We start from the raw sequence: 16,650 nt of genomic DNA, 5'->3' as shown, positions 1-16,650 counted from the left end.
GCCCTCCTGGCTTTTTCTTTTGTGATTCAGATAGAGCATGCAATTTTAAGCAACTTTCTAATTTACTCCTATTATGATTTTTTTCTTCTTCGTTCTCTTGCTATCTTTATTTGAAAAAGAAAGCATCTAAGCTAAGGAGCAAGCCAATTTTTGGTTCAGGATCCTGGACAGCACTTGTTTATTGGTGCTTGAATTTATCCACGAATCAGCAACAACAACCAGGGTTGTTCACCAAAAATAGGCCGGAATCTAAACATACATTCTTGCTTTTCAAATAAAGATACCAAAAAATGAAGAAAATTTGATAATATGAGTAAATTAGAAAGTTGCTTAAAATTGCATGCTCTGTCTGAATCATGAAAGAAAAAAATTGGGTTCAGTGTCCCTTTAAGGACAAGGCCATTTTTCAATTTCTTACCCTTAAGGACCAGGGCTATTTTTACATTTCTGCAGTGTTTGTGTTTAGCTGTAATTTTCCTTTTATCTATTTACTATACCCACACATATTATATACCGTTTTTCTCGCCATTAAATAGACTTTTTTTTAAAGATACCATTATATTCATCATATCTTATAATTTACTATTAAAAAATTATAAAATATGATGAAAAAATGGAAAAAACACACTTTTTCTAACCCCAAAATCTGTTACACATCTACAACCATCAAAAAACAACCATGCTAAATAGTTTCACATTTTTGTCCTGAGTTTAGAAATACCCAATGTTTACATGTTCTTTGCTTTTTTTTGCAAGTTATAGGGCAATAAATACAAGTAGCACTTTGCTATTTCCAAACAATTTTTCCCCCAAAATTAGCGATAGTTACGTTGTAAAACTGGAATCCCTGAATATCATGTATATATTTTTTTAGTAGACAACCCAAATTATGGATCTAGGCCCATTTTGGTATATTTCATGCCACCATTTCACCGCCAAATGCGATCAAATAATAAAAAAAAAAAATCGCAAACTTTTTCACAAACTTTAGGTTTCTCACTGAAGTTATTTACAAACAGCTTGTACAATTATGGCACAAATGGTTGTAAATGCTTATCTAGGATCCCTTTTCTTCAGAAATAGCAGACATATATGGCTTTGGCGTTGCTTTTTGATAATTAGAAGGCAGCTAAATGTCGCTGCGCATCACACTTTTATTATGCCCAGCAGTGAAGTGGTTAATTAGGTAGCTTGTAGGGTTAATTTTAACTTTAGCGTAGAGATCAGTCCCCCACCTGACACATCCCACCCCCTGATCCCTCCCTGACCCCTCACAAACAGCTCTATTCCCTTCCTCATTCCACAATTGTCACCACCATCTTAAGTACTGGCAGAAAGTCTGCCAGTACTAAAATAAAAGCCTTTTTTTTAAGCATTTTTCTAAAACAAATAAATAGTTTCTGCAGTGTAGGTTCCCCCCTAACCCCCAACCTCCACAATCCCTCCCAAACAGCTCTTTTAACCTCCCCGTCTTCCTATTTGTGGCCATTTTAGGTACTGGCACCTGCCTGCCAGTACCCAATTTCTTAACAAAATTGCTTTTTTTTAAATTAATTTATTTATTTTTCCCCATTTTTCTGTAGAGTAGCTGCACACCATCAATATCCTATCCCCCTCCCAACAACATTTCCCCTCTCCCTCTCTCATCGATTGGAGAGTCGTCTGCGTGTGTGCGCTCCCACCCCCCCCCTTGCGAGCTCCCGCCCACCTTCCCGGAACAGTGGCCGGTGTCATCACCGGAACTTATCCAGCGATGGGCCGCCTCCCTGCAGCTGCTCCCACCCACCACTGATCTGCACCATCGCTGGCCGATGCAGAGAGGGCCACAGAGTGGCCCACTCTGCATCAGTGTGCCAAGAAATGTATTGCAGTGATGCCTCAATATCGTGACATCATGGCAATACCTTGAAAGCGACGGAAAGCGATCAGGATTGCTTCCAGCCGCTTTAAACCCCTAACAACGTACAGGGTACGTCGTTGGTCTTTAACAACCAGTTTGTGTATGACGTACCCTGTACCAACGTGTGTCGTTAAGGGGTTAAGAGTCAGAGATTTACTGATGAACACAGATACTGTACTTTGCTACACATTGGACAACTTGGTTATTAAGACCAAAGGAATAATACTACAGATGTACAAACTACACTACATACAATAGCCTTATTAAAGGGACATGAAACCCCAAAAACGTCTTTCATGATTTAGGTAGAACAAACAATTTGAAACAACTTTCCAGTTTACTTCTATTATAAAATTTGCTTCATTCTCTTGGTATCATTTGTTGAAGGAGCCACAATGTACTACTGGTTTCTAACTGAACACATGGCTGAGCCAATGACAATCTGTGTATATATGCAGCCATCAATCAGCAGCAAGAACCTAGGTTCTTTGCTGCTCCTGAGCGCTCCTAAATAATCCTTTCAGCAAAGGATAACAAGAGAAGGAAGCTAATTAAATAATAGAAGTAAATTGGAAAGTTGTTTAAAATTCTATGCTTGGGGGGGAGAGACCCAAGGCCTCCCCATAACCTCAGAATCTTCAAGTGACAACATCCCCGGTTCGGCACCAGCTCAAGTGTTGCAGCCAGGAATCGATACCAGAGGGAGCTGTGAAGTGGCGCAAACAGATGCCATCTTGGATCCCTTCGACACATAAAGCTGGAGAAGACCGGCTTCTACAGAAACTGAGTGAAGCTCGAACATCACCCTGACAGTGTTGGGAAGTGCAGCCAACATCACTACGGCTTCCCCTCAAACACACTAGGACACTGAAAGTGACTACTATCAGGCCCATTTATCAAGTTCCGTATGGAGCTTGAAGGGCCGTGTTTCTGGCGAGTCTTCAGACTCGCCAGAAACACAACTTATGAAGCAGCAGTCTAAAGACCGCTGCTCCATAACCCTGTCCGCCTGCTCTGAACAGGCGGACAGGAATCGCCAGACATCAACCCGATCGAATACGATCAGGTTGATTGACAGCTCCCTGCTGGCGGCCGATTGGCCGCGAGTCAGCAGGGGGCGGCGTTGCACCAGCAGCTCTTGTGAGCTGCTGGTGCAATGTTAAATGCGGAGAGCGTATTGCTCTCCGCATTTAGCGAGGTCTTGCGGACCTGATCCGCAGTGTCGGATCAGGTCCGCAAGCCCTTTGATAAATGGGCCTGATTGTGTCTGTATGTAGAAACTCACAGCAAAGGAGACTACAGATGGGTGAGATCTGCACACTTTCTTTTTTCTCATAGCAAATCTGTAGAGACACTCCTCAGCACACTTCAATGAACTTGGGCCCACTACCCCCACCATCAGTCACGCCCTAAGCAGAGACTTATAACTGTGATCAATTTCGATCCATAAGCATACACACTCTGTGAACGAGCTGTACATCTATAGCCTAAGCACGCAGCACCAATTGATAACCACTAGGCAGGTATATTCTACACTCATGTACCCAGAAGCATATATTTGGCCCCATTCAAAATAGAGACTCAGAACTTCTAACAGAACTCCGGAATACCCAGAGGCTCATAATAATCCCCCCTGCTGTTATATCACTTAAGATTCAATAAAGCTTTTTTTAACCTGATCCTTCTAAAGTGTAAAAGGAATCTTAGATACAGAAACCCAATACAACCTCCTGATGCCTTTACTTCTTATTGCTAAACTTATTGCTGAGATCACTTAAATTCCACAATCCCGATGTGGTCTTCTTACAAGAAACGCATTGGGCATCTGACATAAGATAATTGCCTATGAGCAAATCCAGGTCATTATGGATCCCCAAGTTAGATTACTGATATCGGTCTGTAAACTAAACCATGTTAACTATACCTTAGTATATATCTACCTCCCTAATACTCTTTAACATGGTTTGGGACGCCAAATTAGATAGGAAAACCAGAAAATTAAATAAACATAACTCCCACGCTGAACAACTTGCCCTCAAATTTAGAAGTATTATATCTCAATCTAACTACTACAACATATGGAGGTCCTTCCACCCTAGGGACCTAATCAAGCAAACAAAAATTTTCTTATGCCCCTGGTCTGATTACGACTTTGTAATTACAGACCTTCATTTAACAGATAACCTCTGTACCAAATTTTCCTGGCGTCTCCCCCACCAAATCCTCTCTGATGTTACCTTTGTGAGGAACTTTGAAAAGACAATATGCTGGGATGTGATGACACCCCATGGGGAGCAGCTAAAGCCACACTTAGAGGTCACCTTATTAGGAGACAGGCCTATCTCAAAAAACAAGCTGGTTTATTATTCCTTGCTCAGTCCCATCTTAAACTATGAATGCTAGAAAACGCTAACCGCTTCACCCCTTCAACATCCATCACAGATTATATATTGAACCTCAAAACCATATATGCCAGCTCGAATTACGATGTACCCAATTAAACTTGCTAAATTGAAACAACTGTTTAATCACAAGAGCAATAAAGCCGATACCCTTCTAGCAAACAAACTAAGACATAGGACAAGCACTACCCGCATACACCAAATCTGTCACAGTAATCAAACTCTTAAACTTCCCTCACAAATAGGTCAATGTTTTGCAAATTATTATTTAGAATTATACAACATAGAAAAGACTGAAGGTCATACAGCAACCCCCCCATTGGGTATCTATGCTTTCCTAAATACCCTAAAACTACCAACCCTCCTAGACGAACATCGTGACTCCCTTGACTGCCCCTTTCACACTCAGAGAGGTCAAACAAGTAATCAAAAATATAAAAGCTTTCAAGACTCCAGGCCCAGATGCATACCCAGCAATCTTTTATAGGACTTATATAAATGAACCCCTTTACTCCTCAGAATCTTCAATCTAGCTAAGGAGGAAGGAAACTTCACCAGAGAATTTCTTGAGGCCACAATTGTCACTATCCCAAAACCCTTAAAAGACCCATCCCTTTGCTCTATAGACCCATATCCCTTATCAATTTAGATGTCAAAATTTACGCCAAATTACTAGCAAATCACATTTCTAAATTGCTCCCTCATCTTATTAATCTAGATCAAGTAGGGTTCATACCCAATCGCAAAGGACCTGACAACACTAGACGCTTGCTCAATATCCTCACTGAATCCACTAGATTAAATACACCTTTCTCGGTCATATCACTGGATGCAGAAAAAGCTTTCAACTGAGTCAGTTTAAACTATTTATGAGACGTCCTTAAGGCCTTTAGATTTCCTGAGGAAACCCTGACAGCTATCCAAGCTTTATACTCCACCCCTACTGCAACAGTTAAGGGATTAGGATATCATTCTTCCTCTTTTTTAATTTCTAATGGTACTAGATAGGGCTGCCTCCTCTCGCCCCTCCTGTTTGCCCTAGCAATTGAACGTTTTGCAGAAAAAAATTAGGTCTGACAAACATATAGATGGAATTACTCTACACGGCACAACACACAAAATAGCTTTTTTTGCAGATGATGTAAAGGCCTTCTCAGCAGACCCAGCGACCTCAATCCCTAAGTAAACTTATCTAAAAATGACATTTTCACATGGGGTAACCCCCCAAAGCCAAGTCCAGCTTCTTCAAACTTAACACCAGGCTAACTGGGTTGATAATTATGTTATTACATCTTGGAGTTAAGCTCTTGAATAACATAGCCCAGATAATTAAAATAAATAACCTACCTCTTCAGATGCCTCCCAGTTTAAATCCCTAGACACTTACTCCATCAATTCCAGAGTGAGTTTACCAAATATATTTGGCAATATATACCACCTAGGGTGGCACACAAAATCTTGCAGAATTCTGTACACCGGGGCAGCATAGCTTCACCCTCCATAGTCCGTTACTATGAGGGAGACATGCTAACAAATGTGTCACAATGGGGAGCAGTGAAATCACTTAGTAAATTAAAAGTTATTGAGCAAGCATCTCTCCCCTACCAAATCTAATCTGGACTCCCCCCCCCCCCCATTGCAGAATAACTTTAGATATCACTAACCCTATAATTCAGGAATGCCTCGCGATGTGGGATAAAATTAGACATTACACTCACATAGCCCCACACACCTCAACGATCACCTCCTTTGCAGAACTACTCACGGGTCTCCCAGAGACTCACATCCATAAGTGGACACAATTGGGGGTACACAATGTCTCAGACCTTTGGTCACCCCCCCCCCCAATTCCTTTTTCGCACATTAGACAAAATAGGAGATGGCAACCCAACACCGCAATATATGATTTTTGAATACACTAGACTGAAAAGCTTTTTAACTAGTTGGGGCTTTAAGCACGAGCTATCTCACCCTCGCACACTATGGGAAACCATTTAACCATTTGAAACCAGAGTAAAAGGCTACGCAGGCCCCTATCCCTACACTACTCTCTTATAGGGTACACAAACCAAGCAGATAAACCATCTGATCTACAAAAATGGAAAACGTATCTAAATATAACTGTCCCCTTGCAAACATGGCAGCACACATTAACCCTGACTAAAAAAGCCATACATTCTGTCACATTGTTTGAGACCTATTATAAATTGCTTACACATTGGTACTACATCCCTACACGACTTGCCAAAATGTACGGTACTACCTCCCCTATCTGTTGAAGTAACTGTGAGTACATCAGGGACTCAATGCATATCTGTTGGGAATGTCCCAAACTTAGACCCTTATGGAATACATGTTTCCAAACACTGACCAGAATGGGTATACCACTACCTAGAACCCCTGCTATTGCCCTTCTCCATATTAGGACTCATACTCTCCCTAAACACCACTCCTATTTATGCATCTCTCTTTTTATCACGGTTAAAGCGGCCATTGCCAAATCTTGGAAAAACATATCCCCTTCAAGCTGGCCTATGATTCTCAACTCTATGGCATATGTCTACACAATGGAAAAAAGCATCTTCTACTCACTAAACAGATCAGTCCTCTTTGAACTCATTTGGGCAGATTGGGGAACAAGATTTGATACTACACAGACTCCTAATGTCATGACTACAGACTGAACTTAAACCTCTTAAAAATATCGGACTCCTCTCCTCTTCCTCCCCCTCCCCAACCCTCCCCCATTCCTTTTCATCCACTCTTCCTATATACCAGATTTCATGGATATTGTTATGAATGTGAATAACATATGTTAAACACCTCACTTAAAAATGTAACTATTAAGTATTTATGCTCTGGGACCTGTGAGTCCCTTTTCTATTTATGTTTCCTGACTTATTGTATTTAAATAAAAATTTGAAGAAAAAAATAAAAACATTTTGGTATGCTCTGTCTATCAAATCATGAATGTCTAATTATGACTTTACTATCCCATTAAGGGACAAATATACTGTGTTCCAATTTAAGACTATGATTATTGATTATATCTCAACTGTGATAGACTCGAAAACGTTCACAATTAAAGTGACCTTTGTTGTTTTAAGACCTTTGGAGTGCGCTTGCCTTTGATTTATATCTATTCCTTTTGCTGCACCTAAGGCCATTGCATTGAATCTCTGGAGTGCACATTGTCTGGAATATATATATATATATATATATATATATATATATATACACACATACAGGTATACCCCGCTCATACAGCGGATTAGGGACCGGAGCCCCGCTGTAAAGTGAAAACCGACTTAAAGTGAGTCAATGCATTTTTTACTTGTTTTTCACTTGCCAGTGTGTTTACAAGCTTAAAAACATGTTTGAAATAACATATATAGGTGTGCAATAGTGCTAAGTTTAGTTTAATAACAACAAAAGACAGTACACTACTGTATTCAGTTATGCAGACAGTAGAAAGGGATACATATACTGTATACAGGTACTGTACAGTACAACATGTAGTACAATACAGTGGTATGTGCTTTATTGCTTATCTTTGCTTATGATTCATCATCTGAGTTTTCAATGCAAATCAGTTTTGAAGGTGGAGAACTTGACAAAGATTCATCAGGTCTTGATGTTGAAGGTGATGATGATGGCTGTGGGACTTTATTAAAATATGATAGCAAAGAAGTTTGCTTCATGGACTGACGCTTCCTTTCTCGAAGTATTTCTTTATAACATGCAATTCCATTTGACACAATTTTATTAACTGAAGAACTTCTTTCAAAATTGCCATCAATCTGCTCCAAACCTGCCAAACCCGTTTCAATTAAATTGACATATTCCTCTAATTCTTTTGTTGGCATTTCCCTAATGCAAACTGGGTCTTCATCAGTAGAACCATCAGTTTCAAGAAACAGTCTTCTTTGCTCTTCAATCATAATCAAATCTTCATCTGTCAATGGCTGGTCATGAGATGCAAGCAATTCTGTAACATCTTCAGGCTCCACTTCTAGTTCCAGTTGTCTAGCCATGTCCACAACGCTAGCATTGACTTCCTCTACCGAAGTCTCAAGGCCGGGAACATCATCCATAAAGGTGGGGATAAGCTTTTTCCACACACGTCTCAATGCTGATTCTGAAACTTCATTCCAGGAATCTCTAATTGCTTTAATAGCATCTAGAATTGTAAATCCTTTCCAGAAGGCTTTTAATTTGTTCTGTGTAGCACCATCAGATGCATCGCTATCTAAGGCAGTTATAGCAGCAGTAAATGTCTTCTTCAAATAATATGCTTTGAAGGTTGCAATCACTCCCTGATCCATAGGCTGAAGAATAGATGTGGTGTTTGCAGGCAAGAAAACAACTTGAATCTCATTGTACATTTCCATTAATGCTCGTGGGTGAGAAGGTGCATTGTCAGTAAGCATTAAAATTTTAAAAGGAATTTTTTTTTCCTTGCAGTAGGCTTCAACTGTGGGTTTAAAATAATCTGTAAACCATGTTGTAAATAGACTTGCAGTCATCCAGGCTTTAGTGTTTGATTTGTAGTAAACAGGCAGGCTAGATTTAGCATAGTTTTTCAGAGCCCTGGGATTCTCAGAATGGTAGATCATCATAGGCTTCAGCTTCAAATCACCAGCTGCATTAGCACCTAAAAGCAGTGTTAGTCGATCCTTTGCAGCTTTGAATCCTGGCATTAACTTTTCCTCCTTTGCAATGAATGTCCTAGATGGCATTTTTTTCCAGAAAAGGCCGGTTTCATCAACATTAAATATTTGCTGTGTGGTGTAACCACCATCTTCTATAATTTTAGCCAGCTCTTCTGGAAAAGCCTCTGCAGATTCAACATCTGCACTAGCTGCTTCCCCTTGCACTTTAATGTTGTGCAGATGACTTCTTTCCTTAAACCTGTTAAACCAACCTCTGCTAGCTTCAAAATTTTCATCTTTAGCACTCTCACCTCTATCAGTCTTCATTGCATTAAACAAGGATAGTGCCTTGCTTTGAATAATGGCTTGGCTTAAAGGAACATTGTGGCTGGTTTGATCTTCTATCCAAACCACTAGCAGCTTCTCCATTTCAGCAATAAGGTTGTCTCTCTTGCGAATCACTTTTGTGTGCACTGGAGTAGCACTTTTTACTTCTTTTAAGTATTTTTCTTTAGCGTTCACCACTGTGCTAACTGTTGTGCGAGCCAAACCTAACTTGCGGCCTATATCTGAGATGGACATGCCTTGCTCACTCATCTTTATCATTTCCAACTTTTGATTCAATGTAAGAGGCTTACGGATCCTCTTTTTTTCATCACCTGGAGCCAGGGCCATTGTAGAAATGTAGAAATAAAATAAAGACTAAAATACAAAACAGAGATGATACTGGGAGTGAATTTTTAAATTACTGTATGAAAAAAAAACATGAAAAAAAAAGATTGTCTGCTCCTATTGCAATGATTGGTTTTACCTTTGTGCTTACCTTGAATAGTACAGGTAATAATCTCATATGCCTCCTTCATCTCATACAGTCTATACAGTACCATACCATAACCTAATGTACAGTACTCTACTGTACCTGTACTGTATGACAGATCCTTATTTTATGTGGAGATCTCAAACCATGCCAAACAATACTGTACAGTACTAAAGTAGGTTATGTTTTATGGTATGGTACTGTATATGAGATGGAGGCATATGAAATGCTTACCTGTATTATTCAAGGTAAGCACAAAGGTATTATGACAATAATACTGTATACAGCATATACTGGTACTTGTACTGTACCTTTATTGGCCAAAAAATACTGCTTATGAAGAACTAGACTTGTGTGTACGGTACAATTACTGTATGGATTTAACAAATAATCCTGTACAGTACTGTACCTTTAATTGTACAAAAAATACTGTAATGCTTATGAAGACCGGTATACTGTACTGGACTTACCAAATTACAGTATCTGGTACAGTACAATACTGTACTGCACAGTTTTAGCAACCCTAAAGTCTTCCCAACGCACTCTGTAAAACCGCATGCAATTTTTCTCCTTACTCCTTGTCTAAGTCCTGAGCTGTGCCGCGCTGAGAAACTACTTCCGGGTTTGCGGCGGCGACGTATTAGCGAAACGACGTAAAGCGAATCGACGTAAAGCGGGGTATACATATTGTTTAGTAGACAACCCAAGGTATTGATATAGGTCCATTTTGGTATATGTCATGCCACCGTTTCCCCCGGCAAATGCGATCATATTAAAAAAATCTTTACTTTTCAAAACTTTGGGTTTCTCACTGAAATTATTTATATACCATTTGTGAAATCATGACACAAATGGATGTAAAAGCTTCTCTGGGATCCCCTTTATTAGGAAACAGTAGAAATGCATGGCTTAGTGGCCAAAAACAATGGCAAATTGTAGCTGCGCACCACACTTGTGAAATTTCAGGCAGTGAAGAAGTTAATCAGGTAGCTTGTATGGTTAATTTTAGCTATAGTATAGATATTACCCTCCCACCCCCTGATCCTTACACAGGGGTGTGGAAATTAAAAAAAAAAAAAAAAATACTTGTCCAAAGGACTAAAGCGGGAGCCCAATCTACTTGCCCCTCATGACAATCTACTTGTCCTGCGCGTGTTGTCTGTAGAGCTGCATTACTTTATATAGTACCAGAGGTGTGTGTTGTCTGTAGAGCTGCACCACTTTATACAGTACTAGAGGTATGCATTGTCTGCAGAGCTGCATTACTTTATACAGTACTAGAGGGGTGTGTGTGTTATCTGTAGAGCTGCATTACTTTATACAGTACTAGAGGGGTGTGTGTGTTATCTGTAGAGCTGCATTACTTTATACAGTACTAGAGGTGTGCATTGTCTGCAGAGCTGCATTACTTTATACAGTACTAGAGGGGTGTGTGTGTTATCTGTAGAGCTGCATTACTTTATACAGTACTAGAGGTGTGCATTGTCTGCAGAGCTGCATTACTTTATACAGTACTAGAGGTGTGTGTGTGTGTTATCTGTAGAGCTGCATTACTTTATACAGTACTAGAGGTGTGCATTGTCTGCAGAGCTGCATTACTTTATACAGTACTAGAGGGGCGTGTGTGTTATCTGTAGAGCTGCACCACTTTATACAGTACTAGAGGTGTGCATTGTCTGCAGAGCTGCATTACTTTATACAGTACTAGAGGTGTGTGTGTGTTATCTGTAGAGCTGCATTACTTTATACAGTACTAGAGGTGTGTGCACGTGTTGTCTGTAGAGCTGCATTACTTTATACAGTACTAGAGGTGTGTGTGTGTTGTCTGTAGAGCTGCACTACTTTATACAGTACTAGAACGGGTGTGTGTGTTATCTGTAGAGCTGCACCACTTTATACAGTATTAAAGGTGTGCATTGTCTGCAGAGCTGCATTACTTTATACAGTACTAGAGGTGTGTGTGTTGTCTGTAGAGCTGCACTACTTTATACAGTACTAGAGGTGTGTGTGTTGTCTGTAGAACTGCACTACTTTATACAGTACTAGAGGTATGTGTGTGTTTTGTCTGTAGAGCTGCATTGCATTATACAGTACTAGAGGTGTGTGTTGTCTGTAGAGCTGCATTACTTTATACAGTTCTAGAGGGCTGTGTGTGTTATCTGTAGCGTTGCACTACTTTATACAGTACTAGAGGTGTGTGTGCATGTTGTCTGTAGAGCTGCATTACTTTATACAGTACTAGAGGGGTGTGTGTGTTGTCTGTAGAGCTGCACTACTTTAAAGGGACAGTCTAGTCAAAATTAAACTTTGATGATTCAGATTAGGTCATGACATTTTAAACAACTTTCCAATTGACTTTTATCATCAAATTTGCTTTGGTCACTTGGTGGTATTATTGAAAAGCTAAACATAGGTAGGCTCAAACTGATTTCTAAATCGTTGAAAACCGTCTCTTAGCTCGGAGCATTTTGAACGTTTTTTCACAGTTAGACAGTACTAGTCCATGTGTGTCATATAGATAACATTGTGCTCACTGGAGTTATTTAGGGCTCACTCCTGTGGAGTTATTTAGGAGTCTGCACTGATTGGCATGTCTGTCAACAGCACTGAGATAAGTGGGCAGTCTGCAGAGGCTTAGATACAAGATAATCACAGAGGTAAAACAAATATTGATATAACTGTATTGGTTATGCAGAACTGGGGAATGGGTAATAAAGGGATCATCTATCTTTTTAAACAATAAAAATTCTGGTGTAGACTGTCCATTTAAACAGTATTAGAGGTGTATGTGTTGTTTGTAGAGCTGAAATATGTTATACAGTACTAGAGGTGTGTGCATGTGTTGTCTGTAGAGCTGCAATACTTTAAACAGTACTAGAGGTGGGTGTGGGTGTTGTCTGCAGAGTTGCACTACATTAAACAGTACTAGAGGTGCGTGTTGTCTGAAGAGCTGCACTACTTTATACAGTACTAGAGGGGTGTGTGTGTTAGCTGTAGAGATGCATTACTTTATACAGTACTAGAGGGGTGTGTGTGTTAGCTGTAGAGATGCATTACTTTATAAAGTACTAGAGGTGTGTGTGTGTGTTAGCTGTAGAGCTGCACTACTTTATACTGTACTAGAGGGGTGTGTGTGATATCTGTAGAGCTGAACTACTTTATACACTACTAGAGGTGTGTGTGTGTGTTGTCTGTAGAGCTGCATTACTTTATACAGTACTAGAGGTGAGTGTGTGTGTTGTCTGTAGAGCTCCACTACTTTATACAGTACTTGAGGTGTGTGTGTTGTCTGTAGAGCTGCACTACTTTATACAGTACTAGAGGTGTGTGTGTGATGTCTGTAGAGCTGTATTAATTTATACAGTACTAGAGGTGTGTGTGTGTGCTGTCTGTAGAGCTGCACTACTTTATACAGTACTAGAGGGGTATGTGTGTGTTGTCTGTAGAGCTGCACTACTTTATACAGTACTAGAGGTGTGTGTTATCTGTAGAGCTGCACTACTTTATACACTACTAGAGGTGTGTGTGTGCTGTCTGTAGAGCTGCACTGCTTTATACAGTACTTGAGGTGTGTGTGTGTGTTGTCTGTAGAGCTGCACTACTTTATACAGTACTTGAGGTGTGTGTGTTTGTTGTCTGTAGAGCTGAACTACTTTATACAGTACTAGAGGGGTGTGTGTGTGTGTTATCTGTAAAGCTGCATTACTTTATACAGTACTAGAGGGCTGTGTGTGTAGTCTGTAAAGTTGCACTAATTTATACAGTACTAGAGGGATGTGTGTGTTGTCTGTAGAGCTGTAATATTTTATACAGTACTAAAGGTGTGTGTATCTGTAGAGCTGCACTACTTTATACAGTACTAGAGGGGTATGTGTGTGTTGTCTGTAGAGCTGCACTACTTTATACAGTACTAGAGGTGTGTGTTATCTGTAGAGCTGCACTACTTTATACACTACTAGAGGTGTGTGTGTGCTGTCTGTAGAGCTGCACTACTTTATACAGTACTTGAGGTGTGTGTGTGTGTTGTCTGTAGAGCTGCACTACTTTATACAGTACTAGAGGTGTGTGTGTGTGTTTGTTGTCTGTAGAGCTGCACTACTTTATACAGTACTAGAGGGGTGTGTGTGTGTTATCTGTAAAGCTGCATTACTTTATACAGTACTAGAGGTGTGTGTGTGTGTGTTTGTTGTCTGTAGAGCTGCACTACTTTATACAGTACTAGAGGGGTGTGTGTGTGTTATCTGTAAAGCTGCATTACTTTATACAGTACTAGAGGGCTGTGTGTGTAGTCTGTAAAGTTGCACTACTTTATACAGTACTAGAGGGATGTGTGTGTTGTCTGTAGAGCTGTAATATTTTATACAGTACTAAAGGTGTGTGTGTGTGTTGTCTGTAGAGCTGCAATACTTTATACAGTACTAGAGGTGTGTGTGTGTGTGTGGGTTGTCTGTAGAGCTGCACTACTTTATACAGTACTAGGTGTGTGGGTTGTCTGTAGAGCTGCATTACTTTATACAGTACTAGAGGGGGGGGGGTGTTTGTAAAGCTGCACTACTTTATACAGTGCTAGAGGCGTGTGTGTGTGTTGTCTGTAGAGCTGCACTAATTTATACAGTACTAGAGGTGTGTCTATTGTCTGTAGAGCTGTAATATTTTATACAATACTAAAGGTGTGTGTGTGTGTTGTCTGTAGAGCTGCACTACTTTATACAATACAGTACTAGGTGTGTGTTGTCTGTAGAGCTGCAATACTTTATACAGTACTAGGTGTGTGTGTTGTCTGTAGAGCTGCACTACTTTATACAGTACTAGGTGCGTTTGTTGTCTGTAGAGCTGCACTACTTTATACAGTACTAGAGGTGTGTGTGTATAACATGTGCTGTATACGAATGCTCTATACAGAGATGGCAGCTTGTATTGTATAGCAGGCATGTATTATCTGTTAAACTGTCAACATATTCATGCTGGGTAATTCTTCCTAAATATAGCCTCTTACAGGGGAAACCTTTGTACATCATGTAACCTTCTGGACACACTAAAACAAACACAATTCACCAGGACAAATATAGAAATATGTAATGTAGTGTAAATGAAAGCAGTATAATGCAGGTATATACAATGGGCTTGTAAACATATACCTACATTCTCACTATAAAGAACATATACAGAGCAGTGAATTTCCCTTCTGATTAACAGACACATAGGAGCAATGATTGACAGAGGCGCATATGTAGCAGATTATGTACCTGGAATGCAATGAGAAAATCACCCCATAGTCCTGGCTATGAAGTATGTGTGATTTATACTCAATGTGTATCAGTGCCCCCGGGGAGCAGCGCCCTGTGAGACTTGCGCCCAATCTGACCAATGGCGTCTGACAGTGACACAGAGGAGTTCTTTGATGTGCCCTAGGATTTCAACCTGCCCTGAATTTCAATCTTTTAAAGCGGTTTTTCGAACTGTAACGCTCCCAGGCAGCCAGGAAGTGACAAGTGCTATATTAAAGCATACCACAAAGGGCCATGTCTCCCGTCACTTTCTGGCTGCCTGGTCATGTTACAGTTAGAAAAAATGCTTTAAAATATAGGAATTCAGGACAGGTTGACATCCTGGGGCGCATCGAATAACTCCTCTGTGTCATTGTCAGACGCCATCGGTCGGGCTGGCAGGAAATCTCACAGGGCGCTGCTCCCCGGAGGCGCTGGCTGGCCCGGCATGAAATCAGCAGGCTCCCGCTAACGGGCAAAGCTCTTGAAGATAGGGAGCGAGCGGATCCGGCACACACATACACACACATGACTGCTGGGATCTTTCAAGAGTACACCTCACTGACAGGGAGAGGCTGGTTGTGCACAGGGAGCTACTACACATTAGACAAATATGTCCCCTACTCACTCACGGCCGCTCTGCCTTTATATAAGGCGGTGTGGCCGTTTTACAGTGTATAAGAGAGCGTCACCCCTGCTGGCCACTATTAAAATAACAATGAAAAAAAAAACTGTAGCCCTGCTGCGGTCTGCTTGCCCGCAGCAGGACTAAATGTAAAAAAAACCCACATGCCCGGCGCACGAACTACATGTCCCGGGCGTTGAGCGATAGGAATTGCACATCATTGTTACATGATCCCTACCAAACAGCTCTCTTCCCTTCCCTGCCCCTTCCCATAATCCTCAGATATACATAACCAGATAGAAGAGCAGGAAAGATAAAGCAGAGCAAAAGAAATATTGCTGTCACCTTAACAAAAAGAAAGGGTGGGGCTTGTGGGTTCTCACTATCATGAAAGAAATTGTTTTCTATTCCACAGGCAAGTGCCTGCCTTGCCTGAGGAATAGAAGTCTCACAAAAACCCAAGAAGTGGCACCTGTTCTAGCATGTGCATAGTAATGCACTCAGGGGGAACTTACCCCCAAACCAAATGTGCTATAATTAAGGCTTTAAGCCAGGCAGCTAAAGTAAAAGCCTTTACTTTCTGACCCTTGCAAGGCTAAGTAAAATAAACAAAAAGAAAAACTCTGAAATCATTTGTGGCTTCCACATAACAATTGATAACTCTAACAACATCTAGATTGTGAAGAAGATGCTCCTTAACGACCCCACTATTATACCCTCCCTCCTTCCTTCTTGTCACCAGAAATAGTGCAGTCTCACCGCTGGCTGTGAGACTACACTATTAATAGCACAATCCCCATAGAAAGACCAGTGACATACAGGGTACGTTGCTGGTCCTTAAAGGGGCAGTATACACCAATTTTCATATAACTGCATGTAATAGACTCTACTATAAAGAATAATATGCACAGATACTGATATAAAAATCCAGTATAAAACCGTTTAAAAACTTACTTAGGGGGAACTTCCGGGCGGTGGCCATGACTG

At 40.6% G+C, this 16,650-nt stretch overlaps 1 protein-coding gene across 1 annotated transcript in view; it reads right to left on the bottom strand.

The window, feature by feature from the left end:
• Positions 1-16,650, bottom strand: part of NUP210 (nucleoporin 210) — a 1,597,588-nt gene that overhangs the window by 580,893 nt on the left and 1,000,045 nt on the right.

This window comes from Bombina bombina, chromosome 7 (genome assembly GCF_027579735.1).
Source record: "Bombina bombina isolate aBomBom1 chromosome 7, aBomBom1.pri, whole genome shotgun sequence".
In the NCBI taxonomy this organism is placed as follows: domain Eukaryota; kingdom Metazoa; phylum Chordata; class Amphibia; order Anura; family Bombinatoridae; genus Bombina; species Bombina bombina.
This window is presented reverse-complemented; position numbering and strand designations above follow the sequence as displayed.